This window comes from Plectrocnemia conspersa, unplaced genomic scaffold, assembly GCF_051122295.1.
Source record: "Plectrocnemia conspersa isolate PC_06_02 unplaced genomic scaffold, ASM5112229v1 ptg000010l, whole genome shotgun sequence".
Taxonomy (NCBI): domain Eukaryota; kingdom Metazoa; phylum Arthropoda; class Insecta; order Trichoptera; family Polycentropodidae; genus Plectrocnemia; species Plectrocnemia conspersa.
In genome coordinates, this window is record NW_028277174.1 from 13,510,451 (window position 1) to 13,537,408 (window position 26,958).

The 26,958-nt window shown below is 31.3% G+C and overlaps 1 protein-coding gene across 9 annotated transcripts in view; it reads right to left on the minus strand.

Moving 5' to 3' along the window:
• The window catches only part of bru3 (CUGBP Elav-like family member bruno 3), a 731,908-nt gene that overhangs the window by 152,627 nt on the left and 552,323 nt on the right, over positions 1-26,958 (minus strand). For 2 of the 9 annotated variants that reach the window (XM_088194161.1, XM_088194162.1), the window contains exon 3: positions 1,087-1,182. The exons of the other annotated variants lie outside the window; for them this stretch is intronic. The gene's annotated coding sequence lies outside the window, so the exon portion shown is untranslated. The remainder of the gene's footprint in view (positions 1-1,086; positions 1,183-26,958) is intronic. 9 annotated transcript variants of the gene reach the window in all.

A 26,958-nucleotide genomic window follows, 5' to 3' on the forward strand; every position in this document is an offset into this window, starting at 1 on the left:
AATATTTGCATAGTATGTGAAGTTATTCCATTAGACATAGATGTATTAAACAAAATAAAACTAGGAGAAAAATACTGAAATTTTAATATTTTTTATGTTGAGATGTCCTATTAATTTTACGGACCGGAAAGTAATCAATATATTGGTCAAAGTTATAAAAGAATACTGTATTTTTTCTAATCAGTTTTAATAGAAATATAATTTGCATTATATTAGCTGTGATAAATTACAGAATAATTTAACATTAACATTACGTTATTATTTTTTATTATATGTAATCTATCCCAAAATAAAACAATACAACATATAATTTAATATAATGTATTATTAATAAAGTATACTAAAATACCATTCAATGTGGTATTAAAAAAAATGCTAGTTCATAATTCTACATGTTAATCATATAATAATTGTAATATTGTTAAGCAAATATGGGCGCATTTCAATATTTTATATTAAGCTCTAATTGATGACCTGACTAAAAATTTTCTGATTTTTATTAAAAATTGTGATAAGATCGTTTTATAACCTGTCATTTTCACAGGCAAATTTATCAGTCCATTTAAGTACATTTTGCTCGAGCTATTTTTAGACATTTACTTAAAGTGCTTATAATAGATCTTCAGAATTTATTTATATCTACAATACAATTTAAAAATGTGACGTCTTCATAGAAAATATGTCAAAATAGTAGGGTCAAAGTCACATTAGTTAATTTTTTTAAATCAAAAGTGAAGGTAATTATTTAACATACATAAAAATAATAAAAAAAAACAAATTAATTTCGTTGAATATTAGAAAAAAAATATTTTGATTTGATTCCTTTTCGGTCCAATGGCAAATCTCTACGCACTATCGAAATCCGCTCAATGTTCGGAAGGAAGTCAGATGTGTATACATGTGTGAGTGTGTGGGAAAGGCTTCGGTCCAACAGATGGTCGATATATCTCCGACCCGTCGGATTGCGCCATCGTATATACATATATATAGTCGTATATAGTCTTAGGATACGTCCGGGTATATGTAGTATATGGAAATCCAAAAGTGTGGTCCATGGGCGGTGGCGGTCGTTTCGTGTGGTCTTACTTGCCCCGGAGTGTGGGCCGGTGGGCCGGAGGCCGCCCTTCACCTAGGCGCGCCGCCTCGCGCCTGCCAAGCCGCCCTCGCGCACTGCCTCGCGCCCTGCAAGACAAGAACACACCTGCAGCCTCGCCTTGATCATCACCAGGCACTTGAGCCCTTTACTGGTACGCTTTTTGCCTGTTTTTCACCAAACCGTTCCGATGAACACCTCTGGGATGAGCTGCGCCACGAATGTCTAAAGGCTTTACTGACGCTGATTAAAAAATATTTAATTATTATATATAGAGAGAGCATGAATTTTAAAAACTGACTTATATAAAAATACATATACCGTTAATCTGATCAATTTGTATAGCACGTACAATTTATTTTTCATATAAATAAACATATGTGATATTAATATTATTGCAATTCAATATCTTAAGATAGCAAATTTTCTACTGCTAGTTTAATGCTTAGTTTTGTAGTATTTAGCTTGAGACAAAATCAGTAATTAGGATAATTGAGTAAATGTCGAAATTTATTCATATATGTATATTAAAGACGTGTTTCTTCAATATACATATATGATTAAATTTAATGTAGTGATTATATCAGTGCTATATTTATACTAATGCAAGGAATAATAATATCAGTTTTTTAACAACATTTAATTGTATTTTATTTATAGTTTTTGCAACAATGTATTTACTATATAACACTGTTTTATTATTTTTCAGAGGATGAAGTTTATGTCCTTATCTAAAATATTAACAATTTTGAAAAGTAAGGGAAAATACTTGTTCTCTTTATATACATATATACTTTTAAATATCTCATATGTTTATACATACATATACAAATATAGGTAAGTTCTTCATAATGTTTACCCTGCAATCTTTTTTTTTCTAAAATTAATTTTCTTGAAACATTTCTTAAATATACTCCAAATCATCGGAACGGTTACATGAAAAAGTGTGTGCCGAAAAACCATCTCCCATCGTTCGAAATTTCATATTCTCCAATTAATATTAATGCCAAAAGGTATACAATTTAATTATTATTACAATTTTGTTGTCTATATCTATTTCGTAATTTAAATTAAATAAAATAACAGAAACACCCATGATGTTTTTTTTTGTTTTTCAAATCCCACGCGTAAACTGTACTTAAAAATTAGACATAAATTATGCTTACATAATAATCACATTTGTATAGTAAAAACTAATTAAGATAATAACTATTATACCTACGGTAAATACAAAATAGATATTTATAGCGCTTTTAAAGCATCGTAGAAATATATTCAGTATGCATTATTGCGTTATGCAAAACTGATGCGATTCGACACGGTTGAAAATCTGTTTTGTCTGTGCAAAGTTTACACGGTTATTGCTTTGATATATGAAAACATTTATTTTATTTTATTTTTCTATTAAAAAAATTATAACAAATACATTACTAAAATAGTTGATTATAACTCAATTATCATGGATAATTTAAAGGCATGCTTGGATTGAGTTTGCCGTATAATCTAAAAGGTTAGTACTAAAAATGCATTTTTCAATCGTTATTGGCCACACAATATTATTGTAATTGCATTGCAAAATGTTTGTAGTTCCTAGCGTTTCAAAATATATTGAGGTTCATAGTGAATATGGTAATAAATAAATAAAGGAGTGCTCGAAAGATCTATAATTTTCCAATATTTCTAGTACATAAATCTAAATATAAATTTAAAATGATTATCAAACTCATTACTTTTTGTATGTAATATATCACGCTAATATTTAAGCGTCATGTCCAAATTCGAGCCGACACCCGCTGAACTATATCTGCGCACACACTAATGAGTCTGCAAATTGAGATAATTTCACACTGGAATGGCTAGAGAGTACCAGAGAGATAGATAGAGTTCGGGAAGCGGCCGACACATGTGAAACTTTTCTTTGTGTATCATATACACACAGACTAGTGGGTGATAATAGGGTAGTTCGCGCCACCCTTCCGTTGTTGGCCTGCTGGGAACCTATCGGGGGGTGGTTCGGTTCCACGACCCCTCCAGTGTCTTGGAGCATTGTTTGTTGTGAATGATGTGTGACAAGTGCCTGATGAAGATGCGAAATTTACTCGGAAACGCGGGACCACCGCGTCAAAGACATGGATGCGTAATTAAATTGATTTACATAGACTTAAAACGCGTTACATATTTAACGAACGTACAACGAAAACACGGTAACACGCTTTTGCACACCTATTGTGGATTTACTTGCTGTATGTATACCCACAGGGTGGCAATAAAGTTTTGCTATTGATTTGTTTATTCTACATAATTAAAAGTCAATAAAATAAATTTACTATACATAGTATATATTTAATATGGTCTTGAAATAAAATTAGCATGTCAGGTGTTGGGATATGCAGATGACATTGTTAGAACGAATAATGAAAGATGCATTTCTTTCGGTAAGTCTTGTAATATTTTGAATTAAAATGACTTGGAATTAAATAAAAATAAAATACATATGTTTTTAAAATCTTAAACTCCATTATTGTGATGGTTTATGTGTCATAAAATAAAAAAATAAGTTAATCAAAAAAATATGAGTTTGAAGTTAATGAGCTTGCCGATATATAATACATATATATATATATATATATAATATAATTAGTTCATAAGATTGCTGTGCATAGAGGGCAATTTGAATTATTTGATGTCTAAAATTTTTATTGACATGCCAATGAAAAGATTTTTTTAATGATTTATATTTCTAGAAAAATATGGTATGACTTAAAAAGTATTAAGATAAAATAATTTATTAATTAGTATTATTATACCGCCATCCTGTAGGTATGTATTCTGTACAATACGATCCCGTATACGCCCTACAAAACCGTCGTCGGTTACTTAACCTTAAGTTGTTTTGAAATTTTCGAGTGAAACCTTCTAAAGATCATAAATTTTATAGTATGGTTACCAAGAGAATGTATGCATCATTAAGTTTGATTGACTATCGTGTTGGCGCACGTAATATATTTATAAGGTCAATCTCGCGGAAGGCGCTAATTGTCTCGCATTACGTTTTATTTCCAAGACGTAACTTTACACTTTGAAATTTTACGCGCGCAACAACGTAAATAAAAATAAAATCATTACGCAAACGGCAACAACTTTGCTTTATTATCGCGACGAGAGAGTTGTGAGTCCTTTGGGCGCAATTTTAAAGGACTCGTCCAGAATTCCCTCTCTCTATTTACTTTAAGGCCGCGGCAGGCGTCCGGGAAAGAAAACAGTTTATTGCGTGTATACCAAATTGTTTAGTGGAATTATCTTGTAATTCGAGCGGAATACGAAAAACGTCGCACAATAGCCCCATAGAATTGGGGATGCGAATTTAGGGAGGCTGGGGATGAAGAGTTTCGCGCCCCGCGAAAAGGGAAAGTGGGACACGAAATTAATTGGATTACACGGGGAAATGCAGAGGGAAACAATGGTTGCGTAATCAACGCATAATTGAAAATCATTGCCGGGAAAAACTTGTAATAACAATTTAAAGCTTGGATTATATTGAAAAAAAAAACTTTTGAAACAAGAGTTCCTTAAAAAATATATAATTGAAGAACACTTGTGAAAATAATTGGTGTACAAATGAGTTTTAGTTTTTTTTCCACTTTATAAACTTCTTAATTTTAACAATATAATGCTATTGGTTTAAAACGGTTTGCTGTGTGAATCTTATGTTTTACAAATATATATTGCATCTAATCTGAGATAACGATAAAATAAAATCGATACTGGCATGTGCATGATTCAATAACTAATTGTAAATATTTTGCAGTATCGTCTGTATTTCAAGTAACTAATTGTTCTTAAAATAAAACGATTTCTTTGACAATGTGTATTCAAACAATGGTAAAATCAGACTTTTTTCGGGTAATATATGTATATTTAATAACTTTTATAAGAGCAATTTTGAAATTAATAAATGTTAATTCTAATAAGTCTGTTTCTCTATATTTATATATTAAAGATCGCATAAGTCACACGCCTACTACAACTCAATGTGAAAGGTCAAACAAATATCAGATTCGGAAACGTCAAACCAAAATGGAAAAGTTTAACCAAATAATTTGAGAATTTAAATGTATAGTTATTCGATTTTTAATGAAAGGAGAAGAATAACATACAGTAACGGGCTACCTAAAATGATTCAACACTAGTAAGATACTTTAAAAGTATTTGAAAAAATTTAACCATACCATCATCATCTTGGTATAATTTTAAACTCTAAGTATGATGTTTAAGTACGATAATAATTTTAAATCTGGACCATTACATCGTTAATTAAAAGTAAGAAGCGCATTTTTTTCGTCCGAGGAGCACTTTATATATTTTCGAGCACGCACATAGATTAAGCTGCGTTTTAATTGTTGCCGCTTTTTATTTGGCGTACGTGTCTTGAATGTATAGTGTTATGGGCGAAAGGGTTAGTATGAATACGCGGCAAAGCCGTTAAACGCAAGGGTTCGCCGTGAATAAAGGGCCAGTTCAAAGTTAATTATTTGCATAAAGAAGAGCCGAGAGCGGAAAGGTTTGCGGAAGTTTTTGACGAAAGGAGCCACAGCCTATCTATATAGTTTGGCGAACCGCTTAATTTCGGCGCTAAATGAAAAAGATCCAATCTTGGCACCGCAACGAGCAACGGAATGCGCGATGAACTGATTTATATTACAACATTAACAAATTGATCGCATAAGTTTGCACAAGCGTTGTTTTCCTTTCGGTAAGCCTCGTAATCAGATATTTTCAATCAAACAAGCCAAACTCTCGTCTGCCCCAACATAAATACTTTTCTTAAAGATTTCGAGTACACTCACGCAGTTTGGAGATAGGCTCGAGGATAAAAACGGATAATTGAAAGCGGAGAGACTAAACTAAGTTAGGATCTTCAGGGCCGAGCTGGAGGGGATTATAGCTTAGAAAGGATCGACGCTCTTGTACGACTACCCTGTGGAAATCTAATTATATTTCATAAAATGCCCTCAACTTACGCTATACGTTAATATAATACCCCGAGTGGAATTGTACACATAATGTATAGGCAGATTATGAGATTAACGGAACGCTTATGCCTATTAAATATTGATATCGTTATAAGAAAAAATGATATATTATTATATCGTATGTGTAATTAATTCAGAAATAAAATATGTACTATATTGGATTGGAAATAGAACAGATATTTGTGATTGATATATGTATTTTAATAGACTAAAACTCGTTACAACACACGAAAAATGTATTCGTTACACGAAGGTTAAGAACCCAGGGCGTCGTGAGTAAGTTTTTAAGTGAATTACGAATAGCTTTACGAGTCGAGGGCTCAGAGGGACGGTCTTCACTGGGTCGGCGATAAGACCTACGCATAAATCGAAAAGTTGCCGATGTTGGAGTTTTAAATTGTGTTTGAAAAGCTATTAATTTGCGTAAATTCAGAGATTTGCCAAAAAGCGTATCGATCCTAACCGTAGAGTTTATTTTTATTTTTAGGACGAGAAAGAAAAAATGCACAATATAAATAAAAATAGAATAAACAGACCGACGGAAAATAATAAAGGGGACCAAAACGTTTCTATTCAACGGACGTTACGCGCTTTTCGCATACGCTTTATTTTCCTGCTTTTAACGAGTTTCCAACACTTTTTGTAAGAAGTTAAATGAGAGTTTTGGAGTTTTGGCAAAAGTATTACATAACTTTAGGGACAATGCTCTAAGTATTTGATTTTATATGCCCAAGTTTTATAAATATGTTGAAATATGAAATAATCACGAGTTTCCAATCAATATATTTTATCAATTTAATATATACGTTTTAGCATTGCGAAACAATAAAAATTACTTTAAATATAATTTTATATACAAAAGATTTTTATTATTTTTTTAAAAATAAGTGTAAATGACAAAAAAAGTTTAAGCTTGGGTTACATTTGTACAAAAACTAATTTTTATTTTTGTACGTAGATAATTTTTGCTCGCTATGGATCATTATATCTGTAAAACTGAAATATTTTTATAAGAAAGTAATAAAGAATTCACCGAAAAAATATATGACAACAAGAAACTTTAGAATTATTAGGAATAATATGCGCTAATTTATTGTGATTATTTTATTTAAAAAAAAACTTTTTATTAGTCGTTATCAATTTTTCGTTAATTTTTGTTGTCTACTCAAAAAAATATAATAAATAGAAATACTTATATATATTGTAATTAACAAACATTTAATTATACACATATTTAAACGTTTATAATAACGCTAAACCAGTAAAACAAAAATAACTAAATGTTATTCTTTAGATAAAAAAATATTTTTTAATCATTATTCAAGCTGTATATTAAATTCACAATAATGCAATTTGACAAAATTTGAATATAAAATACATTATAAGGTACATTTTAATATTTTAAGTATATTTAATAGTTTTGTAACACTTAAACTAGTGGAAAAATATTTGTAATAAGTTAACTAAATCGTTAACTAAAAAAAACAAATTATATTCAATCCAATAAGGTAAGTTAAAAAATCGTATTTTAATTGCTACTGAGTCAATAAACAAATTAATTACCTCAAAGATAAAAAAAACGTTTTCATTATTTTTTTTGTTAAATATTTTATAAAAAAAATTATGAGTATATCTAATAATTTGCTACGATGTAAATATCTATATAAAGATTACAATGGGATTTTGTAGCTTTTTCATAGTTTATTATTTTTATTAATTTTCCGTTGTTACTTGACAGGTGTAAGCCCAATGTGTTATAATGAAATAAATCTGTATTAACTGGTTAGTCAAACAGACTTTTATTATAATAATCAGTGATATATATATATATATATTTAATTATTATATTTTAATATTTTTAATCGATTGATGTCATTTTATTGATCAAGCCGTTTTTTTAAATAGCGCATTTTTATTAATAAAAATTTGAGTCTGAATTTTTATAAGTATAAATTCGAACCCGCCACTTTAAAGTTATTAGTCCAAATTCTAAGAACTACGCTATTCAGACTTTAAGCATAAAATCTAAAAAAATATATATAAAATACATTTTATAGCAATTAGTGCATATTATGCTTAAATGTTTTGAAATTTACTCATCGAAACTGTTTCTGTAGACGAGAATATTAATGCGGTTAGAGAAAATTAAATTTGCAAACTTTTAATAAAAAAATAATTTAAAGCACATTATATTCATTAAAATATCACACAAATTTTCAAGAATTTTTCACGTCCATAATTAGAAATAAAACAGTAACGACAGTCGCAAAGGGCCGCAGTCCGGCAAACTGGCACCGTCAAAGCACGTACTCAGAAGACCCGGAGGCTCTTCTGCCTTTGTGAGTCAGAGCGCCGGCACTAAATTAACTTCGCGTTACTATCCAATTAAAGCTCTCTCCTGAAATTATATTTCGGCTGATGATATCTGTCGCCTGGTTGCAGTGTCACATGCATTTGTCCGTCGCCTGGCTCTGGGTCTTACGCGATTTACTATACACAGACAGAGCACTTCTGCCAGACGTTACGGCTCTTCTTATCCGAAGAACCCTCCTCCTCCCATGTCTATCTCCCAGACTCTGTTGTATCTGTCTCTGGTGTGAAAACATTTCACAGCTTGAGCGCCTTTAATTGTCAACTTTATGGCCGGCTTGGTGCGGAGCATCAGTCTTTAATTCCGACAGGGAGGGCCTTATAAAACGGTATATATAGTCGAAAGCGAAAGCCTCAAATTGCTCAATTTATATTGTGCATATAATGCTTTGTATATATTTTGAGTATTTTTAAATAAATTATTCTTTTAAACCATAGAAGGCGTCATATAGCAGTACTTGCATTATCAAAATAATTAGTATTTATTTACAATTTTTAATTTGTAATGCTAATATATAATATAAGAAGATGAAACATAAGATAGTATGTGCAGGTTTTTAATGTCAATACTTTGCATACAATGATGTTTTGAATAATAGAACCGCAATAAAATATCATAGGATCAACGTACTTGAAGCGCGAACAAAGACCAGCAGTCAAAACTGAGATGACTGATAAATCTTGGCGCATCTTCAGCGTTCCGCATAAGCTAACATCTTGCTTTGATACATTCGCCCAGAATTTATTTGCACAACATTTGTACGCGAGACGTTCACGTATGCGGACGTTTTGTCTTGAAAGCTTTTGATATGCACAGGTTATATCGCTAGATGAAAACTTTGTCAAAGTCTTGCAACAAAATGTGCAATCGCGCTGGATTATCAGAGCTTTGAGAAATTATTTCGCTAAACCAACAATGTACGCGAAATTTCATTACAGCGAAAAAGGTAATGTATTTGATCATTTTTTTTCTATAAACCGATGCGTTCACTCTATCATGTTTTAAGTGAATTAAAAAGCGCTTCATCATCGTCCATCAAAAAACGTCAGCGTAAAAATATGAATTCGATAATCACGTAAAGGTGTGCAGTGCCCGTCAAAGGGCTTATTAAAACATTGTTAATGCATTTCATATAGAGCTAGCAAACTGTCAGCGTTAATTGTAATTGAACTGCGTTTTCAAATAATTAAATTGATGTGTCGCGCGAGCAATTTATATTAATGGTCGTGTGTGTGTTAAAGTCGATTTATAATGGTGGATGAAAAAAAATATAGACAGATAGACAGGAATGATACAATTTGTGTCACAGATCGCACCGGTCGGCGTCGAAGTCTGCTAAGCGCGTTAGGGGAGTAATAATCGAGTTAGTGAAAACGAATTAGCGTCGTGAGCTTTCGGCCGTTTGTTAATGCAACGACCCGGTGCAATCATCGGGCGAGAATTACTCACGTTGATTTCACTGCACCGCACCCTTCATCCATCGAAAATTTAGAGGTGAAAATTAAGTTTAAATTTTTGATTCGCAAACTTTTTTCTAACAAATTTGAGAGCTTAAGAAATTTTTATTTACAAAATGTTTGCCTGTGCCTCTATTTTGGGATGGAAGTATCTTTAATGATCCAGTAAGGAATGCAATGTTTTTAATATATTTAAAAAAAATGTATTATATAATATTCTCTTCTAAGTCTTCATGCATTTAGATAAAGTTTTTATTAGTCTAGATCAATTAATTCTTAGCTCTTGAGTCGCATTCTGGAAAAGACTATTAGTATGCGATATATTAATTTTTAATTGTTATTTCCTTACCCAAAAATTCTCGTAATAATAATATCAAATTAATGGTTTTATGAACGTATAAAGAATGTATACACATTAAACACGTTCTCGCGTAAGTTTTAATCATAATAAAAACATTTTATTAATCCGCGTCATAACCACATTAACGCCGACACCATACCGCTAATTAAAAATACCCAAACGCAATTAATTAATTTGTGAATGCATTACGCACACAAACACAATGCGTGCGTCGAACACATGTCGTCGTTTACTAAATTATTCGAGAGCGGGATGGTTTGGGAGTTGAGGGGCGTTGTTTTAACAAAGCCTCCCCCGACACGTTCAAAATCCCAGGTGCCGCGGCAATCTTTATACGCGCGTTAATTATGAACGAGGCGTTCCGCGTCCGACTCATGATTTCATACGTCATTACCGTAACCGTAACATATTTATTTATCACGTGTACGGGGTGTTTTACGATATTGGCCTCGGATTTATGTCGGGGGTTGCGCCGGTGGTATAAACAACCGGCGTCGCTAGACACTTCACACGACCCGGGCGTGTATGGTGCCCGCTTGATAATAATACAAACCGAAATATATGGGTGCACTTAGAAAATTAAACGCATCATTGTGCAGCTCCATTGTCGGCGCAAAGTGTGCCCAAGATGGAGCGAATGGGTCGTCGCTATTCTCAAGTGTAAAAAGCAACCTTTAAACAATGATCTACATCAGCTATAAAATTCTTTCCAAATGGGAAAATTTTACAAAGGATCTTGACATTTTGTTTAGTGAGAATTTACATTTTCATTCTAGCATGGTCTTCAAAAATTTCTATCTACAATGAAGTCTCAATATGTATGCGTTAAATAGTTAGAGGACCAAAAAGAACATTTGAGTTAATCTAGTGACAAAATAAACTAGTGTAGTAAATGTGGACACGTGATTAAAGTGAGCTAATTTATTTTAAATATCTGTAGGTAAAATCTTGGATACAAATATTTTATTTATAAATTAATTTACTTAAAATTTTATAGACAATATTGCAATATAAATAAAGTAACGTTAGCTTACAAAAATAAGTTATACGTGTTCATATTTTATATATAAAAGGCAAAAGTGCTTAACCAACACTCAATTGAAAATAATTTTATATAGATATCAAAATATCAAGTAAACTTTAAAAATCGCAACAAGAAACATTAAGTGACTATTTATTTTATGAATTTTTTATATAAGAAACCGTAAGTATTTAAAATAAGTTAGATAAATTCAAAAAATCTTACTGTTACTTAATTTTAATAATTAATATTAATAATGATATAACCTAACTCTACTTAAAAGTTTTGGTTTTTACTGTAAAGTACAAAAGCAAGCCAATTTCAACTTGATTATTGTCATTGATTATGGTACTATATTATAGAATTTTTATGTAAAGCTATAAATTGTATAAACAAAAACATGTGTAGCGAAATAAAATCAATGTTTTAGATAATTGAAGCAGGGATCTTTGCGACATCTACACACTATCTGACTTCTGAACAAAAAAACTTTATAAATATGCAATATTTCATATTTTATATAGTTTTATTTAAATAAAAGATAATGATAGTTGTACTACTTTTGATTCTATTTATTGGAATATTTGATTGACGATAACAGATATTAAAAATCCAATAAAGATCCTAAATTTTATATGTTCAGTGATAATTCACCTATATTAATTATTTAATTTATTATGAGAATATAATAGTACTTATCAACGGTTTTTACGCCAAAAATCCTCGATAACTTTCAATACTATATTTGCAATTTTTTTATTTGAAGCTATAATAATAGTTGCTAAGAACCTGATGATCCGGATAGACAAATGGTTAGATTAACCATATTTTTTCAATTAAATGATTTACTTGTGCCATACTTTATACACCTAGTTTATTTACCACTTTTATAAAAAAAATGTCCATAAACAAATAATGACTCTCAATACTGTATTTTCTAATAAGCATTTAATTAAGAATACTTATTATATGATGGATTTTTGTGATTTTAAGTTTAATTGCTAGATGCTAGATTCTTCGAATGCTTATTATTTTCAATTATTACAATATCAAATAATGAAGAAAAAAATGTAAGGATATATTTGTATGAAGAATCGAAAAGTATGTTTTGAATAATGAAAACAGATTTATACACAAAAAATCCATGTTAGTAAAAACCTCAGTGAAAAATAATTCAGTATAAATTTTTTCGATGAAATATACTACGTATGAAACTCTAAAAAAGCACAGAAAAAAGAGTTTTATTATGCCTGTATTATTTTAAAAATACACACAAGATTGATGTTTACATTGGTGATTATTAAAACTATTATTATGAATTTATGAAGTGCTTTATAATATTTTATACTAATAGATCAAAATTGTTTTTAAAAAGCTCAATTTTATTTTTTATATTATACTGTAGACAGTGAAAAATCAACTACATGATACAATACATTAATAGTTTTAAGTAAACTCTTATCATCAAAATTGAAAAATACATAAATAGTTGATTTTAATTTATTTAATAATACAAATATTAACAATGCCCTTTTTAACGATTAAAAATAGTTGTGAGATTTTAATAAAAAATTGTAACAGTTGTATGAATCAAAAATATCTTTATTAAATTATTATCAACTTAAAATGGAGTTTTTACTCAAGATCATCTTTATGCAATATACATATACATATTTATGTAAATTTTGGTTCAAATTTAATTTTAGCTTCGATTTAAAATAATTAACAAAATAACAGTTTGTTTTACTATATTGTAGCATAGTACGAGACAAGGATCCCAGCCGAAAATTCTCCGAAACGAAACCTTTTTGAAATAAAATTAAAACATTTTAATTTTATTTTTAGTTTAGTGTTACTGAAGAGGCGTGAGTTGAATATTAAAATCCAGAATTTAATACACATTAAAGTACTAGCATATACTGAAAACATATATTATATAATAGTAGGGGGTATAAAAAAAAGGTTCGCATTAGGCGGCGGGAACTGGTAGACATTAGCAGACGAACACGGCCCAAGCCCAAAACCTTCAAAGTTAACCTTCCCAGACGGCACGTCAACGTTACCCTCTTTGTGTGTCCCTTTAAAAAAAGCGTTTCCACCTAAATCCTGTTATCCCGAGTTAAATTCAATTTCGCTGCATATCCAATCCGTATCCCAAATCCCGCATAACTCGTGACCCCTTTCATTTGAAGGCATTACGTTTAACCTTCCTAATGATACTGCGACCAGGCCCCCGGCGGAGGCCCCCAGGGCCCTCGGCGGAATACCATTCGGGGCATCCGTGATGTCCGATAATATTCGGGGATTAAAGTCGCATTAGCGGCTAGGTTCGGCTTAAATTTTCTATCTTAACGACGGGGGCTGGATCTGTCGAATAAGTTAAACGATCGCAGCTATTAAACAATCAATTGGCCGTACTCTAATCTTTGGACCATAATTTATCTTTTAGTGTTTCCAGGGATGAGTCAGCGCAACTTTGGATACGAGTCACTCAACGCTCGAGAGTCTGCTCTTGGAAAATGTAATGGAATTCGAGCGAGTCGGGTGGAATAAAAAGAAGTTTAACGTGTTTTGTTAACTTTAACCCTTTACGAAAACGTCTGCGCGAAAAAACTTCAATTTTCAGGATGCTCCGGAAATATATTTATATAAAAACAAATTTATTGAAAATATACTGTAAAATAGATTAAACGCACGAAAGGTCACTTCTAAAATATTCCATTCAACAAAAAACATATTTATGTATACATTTGAGGTCAAAATGACCCAGAGGTCAATATCGCACAACGCTCACCCTTGAAGGATATAAGGGGTGAATGTTTTGACTGTGACAGCTTTATAACCAGTTGGCCGCAGACCAGTGCATCATTTATCATGATGCCGTTTAATAATAGCCGGGAATTATTTCAGCTGGCACAAAAACATATTTTATGCATACTTTTTTTAATAAAAAAAATATACTAGAGGTCGAATAATTCACGTGGAGCTCGTCTTCGTGGGCCATATTGTAGCGCAATAAAACGCACTGGTTGATAATTCCCTAAATCATTTTTGCGACTTTGACAATTTCAATTGTTACCGGAAAAAATATTTGGTTATAAACTATAAAGTGGGTTATTTATTGAATCAATTTAGGGCAATGTGTCACTAAAAATTCTATTAATATACTTCAATAAATATTTTTTTATCAAATAAGAAAAAAATTCGACTAATACCACATAATGCAAAATTCTGATGCTCTTTTTATTTGATTTTATGTTGTTTTTTATTTATAACAATTCTTGACAATCAATTTTTTTTAAAACTTTTTTTATGTATTTTTCAAACAATGATATTATTAATTTGCTATATTTACAGAGTAAAATGTTGAATTTAATTTATTTGTCTTATGTGAAATAAAATAATATTTTGAAAATATTTAACTTGTTTAATTTTATATATTAATCAATGGTTAACAAAATAAAGTCAAACGCCAAAGGCAGAACTAATAAAATTAAGCTTATTAAACAACAAAATATTTAATGTACGAGTTTGTAAATGAAGACCTTATTTTTTATTTTGCAAATATATGTAAAGGATAATATAAATTTAAAAAATACTTTAATAGTAATTAAGTGAAACCCAAAAACAAAGTTACTCAATAAAGTTACTCAAAGGCAATAGTAATTAAGTGAAACCCAAAAACAAAGTTACTCTGGAATCTTTAAGCCGTGCAAAATCTCTACTAAAATTTTTTTTTTCAGATATACACGTTGATGCAGTTTTAGGAATTCATATCGCAGCATACTACGAATTACTTTAAAAATTAATAACTACAAAATTACATCATATATGTATATATATATATAAGCAAAAATATGCTCATGGAATGAATAATTATGTTTTTCAATGGCTAACTTATAAATATATAATTATATTAACAAATGCTAATAAAATAAGTATATCTTGACTTTTAAAAAAAAAATATTATTTATAATATTTATTTTAACCATACCGTGGAGTTTCACAAATAAACACATCAGATGATTGTAGTAGTATGAATGCAATAGGTTGTTGAAAATGGGATCGTATCATTACAGTTGTTTAAAAAAGTTCACCGTCAGGGGTTATCACAGTTTCTAAGACTCCTAAAACGCTTATACAATTCCATAAAACACATTCGGACCCCCAAGGGCGCGATATTGAAGGGTCCGGGCGGCTGTTTGCATCGGAGACGGCGTCTAGATTAGTAACCCGTCTAAATGGCGGTGCAAAGCCCCCATTGTTTTGCTCTAAAACATAAACTCGGTTTTGTACGGATTTTCATTGTGCGCATCATTAATTTCATCTTTGTTTACGGCATTACCGAGTAATACCCGGCCCGTTTCGAAGCGCACGCCGCGGCCCTGGGGGTGGACTAAAATTAATACGCGGCTCACTTTGCAGACAAGCCTCCTGGTGAGGGTAACCAAACATTGAAAATTATCAAGAAGGAAACTGCTAAAGCTTTCTCTGCGGCTCGATAGTTGTTATGTTGAAAAAACATGTCTAGGAATAAAACCAAAGATGGCACGTGTTCGTTTCGATATAAACTTAACTCTTATAATTTATTGACGAGGTATAAGTGCCGAAACGTGTATAAACCCAGTAGCCGGTGTTATACATAAATAATAGACGGCTATATATGCCTTCATCTGCACTGACAAGTCTTCAAAAAAGGGTGTATGCTCCAGAGGCTTTTCGATGCACGATCAGTGTCTATGAATATGGTATTAAAGGATCATTCTGACGCTACATACAGCCTTGGGTGAGGCTTATCTTTCAAATGTATCAAAGTACAACAACTTATATGTGACGGACATAAATCATGCATGGATGATTATATGCCTGAAAAGTAAATAGCTGTATAACAACAGAGTGCGATAAAAAATAAATTTAAATTGGGTGTGCATCTCATATTGAAATGATGAACATATTTCAACTTCATATAATATTTAAATTCAATTGAAACGTAAATATGAGTTTTTAGGACGCCTGTCAGATTGCGGACACTTTCGAATCACTTTATAGCAAAAGATAAAGGAAGAAGCCTTTGGAGATTTCAAGAAAACAATTTTGGAATCCGCCCCCAGAACGGGTCCCAGGGCGGCCTCGGCGAATGGCAGATAAACTAACTTGTTCGGAAAACTTAGAAAAGTTTCACGGGACCGTTTTTGAGCGCGGCCCGGACGAAAACAAAACAACTTAACACCCCTACAATGGAGATCGATGATAACGACATTCGATGCGAAAACTCACTACGGCTATACTGAATACATTACGTGAATTTTTTTTCTGAAGTATAATATTTTCTGTGAAGTATAATAATATTTTTCGATTTATTGCGATTGTTATATATTGTACAATTATAATATTTTTAGGATAATATAACATTTCAATTACAAAATCATTCTTTATATTGTATCTTCTAATTTTTGTTGAAATCATTAAAATTATTCAATTCGTTTTTAATATTTTGAAACGTGTAGCTTCAACATAAATAATATTTTTTGCAACAAACGTTTAATACCCTGATGTATATAAAATCTTTAAGATTCAAAAACTAGCAATACTTAAACATATTTTTTTTAATACATTTAAGATATTTTAAGGTCATTTAAAGAATTTTCGAAACATAATATGTACGACCTAACTCGATGGTAATTAATCGTCACAATATTAATTTATGAAGTTAGAAAAATATAGGTATACCTAATCTGTGTTGATCAATCTGAATTATAATTACACAAAAATCATAAATTCCGATCTCCCAGACACGAAAAACATTTAGGTTTGCTTAGGATTTGCACCCAGGTCTTTTAGGTTAGTAGTCAGCGACTTGAGCCACTCGTCTATCGTGCCGATTAAAATAAGCGTGAACTACATATTATTATAAATAAGATAATTTAATATTTAAAAATAAAAATAATGGTTTTAAATAGTATATATTTGGTTAATATAAAAATGTACTGCTTGCTATTTTCAACAACTTATGATGGAAATTACTGTAACTTTAAAAAATAAAAAAATTAAAATATCCTCAAAACCAAAACAAAAAGTTAATAATACAGCTTATAATATAATATTTGAATCAAGATTTTTTATATTTATATTAAAAACATTTTTTTGTTTTATTTTTTACATACAAATTGTGACTCGATTTTCGTTAACACAGTCAGTTCAAGAGACCATTTCATCATTATTCATAACTTAGAAAGAAATGTCAAAATTTACGCCTCTACTATTATCTCTAAAGCACACGATACGGATATATGTTTATTTTTTAAACTCATTTATAGAAAAAAAATTCGATAAAATGTTGGTAGTAAACATAAAGTAGAAAAATAATGTTATAGCCTACATTTTAATTTATAGATCTATACATCTTTTTTTTTTTAATTATAGATAATGCTTTTTTAAAATTAAGACAGGATATCTAATTTTTATTAATATCAAAGTATACAAATAAATGTACAACATTGTATAGAAGGAATGCATAATAAGAAGAATATATTGGAGAAACTCTTAATAGATTTTCACATATAATTTTAGGGATCGACCCTTAATATTTAGGCGATCTTCGCATGCGTGTGTAATGCTCTCGTCTTAAAAATAACGACGTCACCTTCAGGCTGGGGGCCTTCAGGTATTTAAAACGTTTACGACTGTCGCGATTTATGGCCGGAGAAAAGCCGGAATATGTGCTATCATTCCGCCCTCACCCGCCGCTTTTATGCGTCCCCCGTGAACCTGAAACGTTTCGAGTTTATTGGCGAAAACAGATAAAGGATATAAAAAATGAGCGACAAAAAGCTATGGATGGGAGGGGGGGGGGGTCCGAGTCTTTTACGGCGCCCTTATCACGGCTACGTGCCCCCAAACAATTATGTCCAATTACGCGAACAAAATGCCGACGCTGAAGCGAATTTATGAAAATACAAATATCGCGTCGCGGTGCGTGATCCGGAGCCGTTAGGGGCTTTGGTCGGTTTAGAAAAGGCGTCGCGACGCCGTTGCAGCGAAGATTAAATAACAAAGTGGAAATTTAATTATAAATTAAATACGTTTTATAAACATTTACGACAGTGAAAGGTTCTTGGATATGAATCTAATTTACTACTTCTGACAAAATATTTATAAGAAAAAATATATTTTCTTACTATATTATTTATTTAAATTTTTAAGGGCTATTTTTAGATTCCCCATTCATATAATAACAGCATTTACGTTGCGTAAATTGCCAGTGTTGATTATTTCATTTTCTTGGTGATCATGCTGAAAATATGGAGGAAGGTGACTCATGATTGTAGATACCCGTTATCTGAAATCTGCAATCAGGAGACGTTTATTTTATTATGGAAGTAAACGACGGCGTTATTTTCTAGTCTTAAAAATTAACGACGCTTACTTCCTTAAATGTCGCATAAAGACGATAATATGATTTTATAACGCCTCGGTTTATTTTCTTTAATCGGAAATTTTGATTGATAACATTTTTGTTTCCAGATTTTTTACATGTATTTTTTAAAAATTAATATAATATAAAAGTATTTTTAATAAAATAGATTGTTAGTTATTTGAAGCCTGACAAATTATAGAATTTCTAGGCAGTTACTATGTACCTACTCAGTAAACACACACAATATATACTATTTTATACTCAGTCAACACCCATTTAATAACGCGTGTTTTTATAATGTATTTTATTAAAAAAACACGCGTCGAAAATTCGTACAATTATTTATTAGATTGCCTAGAATGGTAGGTTATCATTCTGGCGAATGCCCAGAGTGAAACTCAAATATTTGATCACATATGTCACTCGAATGCAATGAGTTCGACCCCGGCCCGACACATATTGGCCGTATAACACTAAAATTACAAGTTTTATGTTGCTAGAGTCTAATCGGGTAAAAGGAAAATTGCATGTTTGCCGATGTAATTTCACGTGATGGCATAATATTTTCCCTATGCCCCCGACCGCCACCGCGACGATTGTTATGGCAGATAAACGCGTCCGAATTATTAAACCTGGCGGAGTGTAAAGTATCTAGAAAGCGGTATTTTTACCAAAAAATATACTATACAATATAAAATTATTTTAGATAAAAAAAATGGTACCTTTACGTGACGGTATCTCGTGCCCGATGAATGCGAACGATAACTGTAACTCGAACACAAAGAGCTTTTTCACTTCCAAGAAGTGTTTTAATTAAAGGCGTTCGATTAAAAAAATGTCATATTTTGTGTCATCAGATATCGTCTGACGAAATTGGATATTTGTGCGTATTGTGCCGTGTTAATTTTACAGAAATGGAATTGACAAAGAAATGTTATCATTTGATATCGGTCTCTTTGTAAATATTGTTTTGTGTATCTAGATGGAAATCTTAATTTTCTGAAAATATTTATTACATAATATTATATTCAAATATAAATATAATGTTTCATAATAAACAATGATAATTATTAGACCTTAATGTTATAACCTCTAACTAACTTTGGTGTTTACTACATAAGTTACATTCGAGTTCGGAACTTCAAAAGTAAACAAATAAACAATGTGCACAAGAACAATTTATTTTGAGCGAATTTATTATATTAAAAACACAGCACATAAAATCCTTAAATTAATCAATAATATCGTATAATTTATACAAGAAATTGATTGAAAAGTTTGAATGAAATTTGATAACATAAATATATGCATTTCTCTTGACTCTTATCGCGTGAAATCGTTTTTTTTATGTAAGCTTATTAATGAACCACTCTGTATAATCACATTCTCAAATTATCTATTAACCGATATCTAAATTGATTGAAAAGAAAACCCCTGAGAGAAAAAAAGTAATTTTGGGAACGATAATAAGGGTGAGTATTTTTTTGCAGCAATATTGAAAACGTATAGACGATATCCTGGATATTGTTTTTTATTACCTCACGGGTATATTGGCGCCATAAAGTGGGGCCATAAAAGTCTGGTGACACATAGATCGACCAGGTTCGTCCCGGGCCATATAGCTAACGGCTATGATCAAGCCCGGCCTATTGAAGTCTCAAATCGCCCCTTGGAAGCGTTTATTTTCATGGTGTTCATCTATGAGGCGTTTATTATTTTGTATGCTACCATTTCATAAATTCGCAAGACACTAAGGAATGCCTCTCACGTATCGTTATAAGACCGATACAAATGTTCACACAATTAAATATTCCAAGATTCCGTGTATATAAATACGTTACGCGATATCACGGCGTCAATATAGATATGCAATAAAGGTGAGTTATAAAGTTCGAAGTGTCACGTCATCAATATTTAACGAAATTCCATCGACGGGGATATTGCCGACATATAAGGTTATGCCGTCGTATAACCTATATAATATCATATAATGCGGGTATGTGTGTACGTTATTATATTATACGTTATATAAATACGTATATATTTTTCAAATTCACTTCGAATTTCACACTAGAGGGCCCAAATGGGTCATCCCCGCAGGGGGTCTCTAAACTCGGCAATGGTCTATCACCGGGCGAGGCGTGAATTTTACAGCTTGCTTAAAAGCAAAGGTGGTCCAAGGAGCGAGTTATTAAAACTTACGTGACCTTCATTGGAAATATCACAAAACCTTTTTATGGGCTCTTGTACCGGAATACAAATGGCTGATTTTCTTTTCGCTCCGACCAGTTTAAAAACATAAAGTGGCCCAAACTTTTTCTTACACCTGTAAGTATATCGTACGTATACTTATATTTTGCAAACATATAAGTGTTATGTGTTTTATATAAGTTTTATTTAACGAAAAAATTAGGCAGGTAAAAAGTAATAATACAAGAAAAATATATGATACTTTAAATAAAAACTCAAGACATTTAATAAATCGTGGCTAAAATTACAATTACTCCTAGAGAAAAAGATTCTATAAACAATTTAAAATTGTTTAAAAAATCATTTAAGTTACTAACAATCATATTACACTCTCTCAAATGTATTTAAAATAAACAATATTCTATGCAACATTTATGAATCTTACAATAGTAGTACTATCATCAATTTGTGTCTGTTCCACTATAAGCTAAATAAAATCTCCATTAAAGAGCTTTTTTAAACATATTATTAAAGAGGTAGGTATTACCATCATTATTTTACTTATTTTTTTAAAATGAGTATATCGTTAAATAAATTAATTTTTAGACTTAGAAGATAATGCTAGATAATACTTATAATGATTTAGTTATTCAGCTTAGTTGTCCTGAATTAATCAAAACTCCAGTGATTGTAAAGGCATTGAACTGTTTTTAAATAACACGTGAAATACATAACTATAAAAGGAACGAATATATATTAAAATATTTATTCTAAATTTAAAATAAAGAAAGAAGAATGGCAAGGTTTGGTTAACCATAAATTAAACATAAATTCTGTGACATAAATAGGGTTGACGCACAAATATTGCTAAACCCTTAAAGTTTATATAAATGTTGAATAAATAAATACCATAAATATGTAAAGCTAAATAGGACAATCTGACTGTCAAACTGAGAATAAATTGTGACTGACGAGCCAAAATCAATTAGAACGGGTCATTCTTAAGTACATTATCTAGTCGGATTAATATATAATCAGCCGAATGGTTAATTTGTTTTAGAAGACTGCTATCTGAAATAAAAAGCAGCATGCAATTTAAATAATCTCAGTCGGTTTTATTTACATACCGAAATAATTTGGAGCGTATTCGATTTAGGAATTTCGGGGCTACCACACCGGATTTTCAGCAATAAAATACATTTTTGCGGATACAGCGCATTTCCGGTCTATTGAAGTGCTTGAATGTCATTTAAACTATGCGCTTTGTGATAGTTTGCACGCAATTTCACCGTTGGGAGCCGATTGCACGCGGGGAAGTGTGTCAATCACAGGTATTTCAGGCTTTGATACAATTATCCGCGTACATATCTTAGTAATCCGTATATGAAGCCGCACATGAATCACCGGCATTGGAAATCATCGTTGATTTGATTGACATCATTGATGAGATTGTAATAATTAGTGCTATATGGTCCGGGAGTCGGTGGGATAGCAATGGGACCGGTCCTCTGTCCAACCCCCCGGGAATGCGTCAGTGGAAACTTTAATTACGAACCCCTGATAGATGAAAAGGGTTATAATCCTTTCACGACTGGATGCCTAGCTTTGTAGGAATGCGTGTGTTTTGAAATATCAAATATTTGGGCGGCGGGCCCTTACATACTTGTAATGGGACGTCGCCTCTCCTAAGGGATTATGAACCTCTCGTAACGAGGTTTGTATCCACTTAATGAGAAACTTTTTGATTTAAAGCGGCGATAAGCTTTCGCCGGCCCAGAAATTTGAATTAATTCCGCCGACTGCCGAAATTTGTGTGTAGGTATGTGTATGTATATGTGCTGTGGGAACTCTTCGGAAATTTTAATATTTTGCCCCAAAAACGGCCCGGGAAATGTCGATCGAGTGCGTACTTGTCGGACTAAAGTTAAATTAATACGTAATGAGGTTTTCCCGGGGAAAATTAAAATTCAATTCTCAAAATGGGGCGCAAATGTAAAGTTTGCTCTAAACGCGGAATTATGTAATGATCCCCTCTTCAAAGCTGCCTTGGGCTCTTTTTGGGATTTACACGTAAAATATACGCACCCTTCAATTTCAAAATTTAAAACGTACATAATACGTTCAATTAGTTCGTTTAAATTATTTTAGAAATATTTTAAATCTAATATTTGATATGTAAATAAATTTTTAATTTAAAAAATCTATATTTAAAGATAATTTTTACATGGAAATAAAAAACGTTTTTATCGTAAATAAACAAAGAAGAAAGATTTGTCTATAATTTTGGTTCATCGGCGTTTAAAAAAATAAGAAAAACTCACAAACAACTAAAATCATCGCTCTAGTGACTATAGCATTTATTGTCTTGTCAACAAATTATTAATTAAATTTGCTCATCAAAATTATTTCACCATAATTAAACTAAAAAATATTACGCGAGACTATATTAACACACCTATATCCAGAATCTGTAACTACGAAATAAATAAGCATTTCTTTAAGTAAATACATAAGTTTGATGAAAATAACATACAATAAAACACTATCCTCTTGGTTTAATCGATTCGCTTTAAACTTTACTATAGTAATAAGCTGAAACAAGGAAGTTTAATACAAGCAATACTACAAACTTTTTAATTTAAATAAAAATTAAAAAGAAATGCTGCTATCGTAAAAATAAAACTATATTTATATATTATTTTTACACTAGTTAAACTAATTTTGATAAAAGCTTACATTATTACAACCAATAATGTAATATGAGCAAACATATGTTTTTGATATTTTTTTTATTTGTCAATGTTTGATCGTTTTTTTCTGTTTATATTACGTAATATAAACTTAATAAAAAAACACGTTAACGAACTGCACAGTATTTATTTAGCATATTAGCTAAATATGTAATTATTCTAGTTTCAACTAAAATAGTTTTTAAATATCGATATATTTTTTGTCTCAAGGTAATAAACACATTTCGAGTCCCTTTTTTATTACTAACATCATAACACTGTCTGTCAGTCTTTCTTTATACATTCATCAATCCTTAACTTATCTTAAAAGTCATCTGAAGTTTTACCGCTAATATTTGCCCCTAAAATGGTCTCGACTTGTTTTAAGTAGGTCAGTGGCTCTTAATTTATTTTTAAACAAAAATTTTAATTTTAATTTATTAGTACGCAATCCACAGTTAGACGTTTACTGTTCTTACAATTGCAAATATAGATTTAAAATATTAAAAAATTGTATCGCAAATTTAAATTTAAAATGTCAACTAATAAAAAAGCTATGATTATATGTAAAATAAAGTCGCTGTGTGTTGCTTCAATGTGTTAAAAATGCACAAAACCTTAAAATGGTTATGTTAAAATTAATAGATTTGATTGTCAGTTATAGACTCTAGACATCACATTAAAAATATTTATATATCTGATAATAAAATTGTTTAGCACGGAGTTTCAAGAGAAATTTATAATTTTTTATAAAATTATGGGGCTTCCGCCATTTTCCACTAAACCACGGAAAAGGCAGTAAACCGCAAGTTATTGGAGCACTAAAAAAGTATGTTATATATTGACTGCCAAATAAATCACTGATCCATAAATTCCATTAAGCCTCTACATCAATCATGTAATAAACTATGTAACATTTTTATATGAAAGTCATGCGCTTAAAATTTAGAATATATTACGTAATCCGTTTAAGTTAAGTCTCAACCCTTGCGATTAAAAATAATGTCACACTGGCATGAATAAGCATGAATGAAAAACTGCGATTCGTGTTTATTTTTGTCCATGGCATGACCTGTCCCACTAATACTATTCTTGTGTATATGTTTCGTCATTCAACCATTTAAAACGGACTTTCTGCAGTCTTATTTATATATAATTTCCTCTTGTACATTTACACCGGTTATTTCGCAATAAAGAGCTTTTAATTCAATTTCGAGTCGAATCTCGCCCATTCGCGCAAAATATTAATTAACCCTCCGAAAACCATCCCTGGAATAAATCTGACTTCCTTATCTGATGCTCCGCAAAATAATTTGAATGTAAAGCAGGACGTTGAAGAACTAGACAGATGTTTCGTGCTCCCTATTTTAATTCTTCGCCTCCTTCGAGTGATTTATTTGACCGCTTCTTTTTTGTGCTGTGTGTATACATTTTTTATATTGTGTTTTGGATAATTTGCATATTTTTTTTCGTGAGTGCGCGATGCGGCCGTTCTGATAACGGTTAGCGAGTAAATTAACATCGGTGATAAATACTGACGCATACATAACAGAAGCCCTCTGGGGGTGGTGGCGTTTTCTTGGAAGGTCGGTGGTTTTACTGTACACGATGGTGGTCGAGAAAAAATAGAAAACGACGCTTTCAGGCGTCGGGGACATTTCATGTCTGGACGCCGTTACTTAGCCGAGTGTGAACCTGCCCTGACGGGCCCATTACGTTTTATATGTGCCCTGAGATATGCAAGGAGATAGTTGAAAAATAATGAATGAGGTGTTCGCTGGACGCCCATAAATTGGCCAATTCTAAGTATCAAACGCTATGTTCCGCTACTGATATCCATTTATCAAATAGGAAAATAAATATTTCAATACAAAAAATAGGCTTTCTAAAGAAATCTCAGGCTGTACTGCTATGTAAAAATTTGTGTAAAGTAAAACGTTGTTGTACAATAGTATTGTTAAATTATGATTAAAATATAACGCATTTATTTTGCCGAAGCTTTAGTGTATATAAGCACTTTTGTAATAAGTAAATCATTTAAGTAATGGATATTTAAAACATTTAATGTTTATGGAGCAATTTCATTTGTAATAATAACGGCGCACATAAAATTTTATCCTATTGGGATTAGGGAGTCGTTGCGAGTTAAAAATTACCCTCGAGCGCAATTAATACGTTTCGTTAAAAGCCTTTCCGTCTCGAAAGTTTCCAAAGTATCATTGCCGGCATTAAACGTATTAAAATCGACTTCAAGAGGGTCGCATTCAAATCGAAAAATCTGATAATCTCAGGTATCTGGGTCAATACAACGAAGGCTGTATTGACCCACGAAGATAAATTTATGGGCATGTTTCATGCGTTATCACGCGAAACACGCTGCGCTTAACTTATAAACAGAACATTGATCACACCAACCCCATTCTGGCCGCATACAACGTCAAGGGGGTAGTGGAAGGTAGTGTGCACGCAACCCTTGCCATTTGTCAGCAGACGCTCTCTCATAACACAATGGATAGCTGGGTGTCGCGCGGTATGAAAGAAAGACGAATGAAAGAATGAAGGATTGTTTACAAAGTTGTCTTTTTTCCAGCCGTGTGTGATGAATGGGCGACGCCGACGCCTCGTCGTGAATCCTAAAATTACACGTGTGATTTATGCGTGCGAGGGATGCGAAATTAAGTGTCGAAAAAACACGTCATGATGATGGCGATGAATTGATTTTGAGAATGAAAAAATATTTTCACACTTGAAAGCTATGCGTATGACAAATGAGTGGAATAAATAGGTCGCGAGAAATAAGCAATCTCTATTGATCTTTGCGTTTCATTCAATGTTATTTTGAAATCACAGAAGAATGAAAATTTGTCAAAAAGTATTTTATATAAAACCTTTCTTAAATAATTTTATATTAATTTAAATGCTAGTATTAAAATTGTTTTTTGGTTTAGATTTTTATAATACCCATAGGTTACTTTAGCTTTCTAGGAAATAATTTTTGATCACAGAAAACACCTAATTATTTTATAGTGGGTATAGTTTCTGTTGAAATATTTCATATTATATTTACAAGTTTACATATGAAATGTAAATTATTAGATAAATTATATGTCGATTTATGCTTAATTTTTTTTGTAAAGCACGATTTTTTATATTAAGTAAAGCACATTTATCAATAATATTTTACATATATTAAGCATAAATGGGTAAAGACATTTTAATAATTATATTAAATTTATTATTTAATGTGTATAAAATAAAAAGAGTACTGATTATCTAGCAAAAGTTT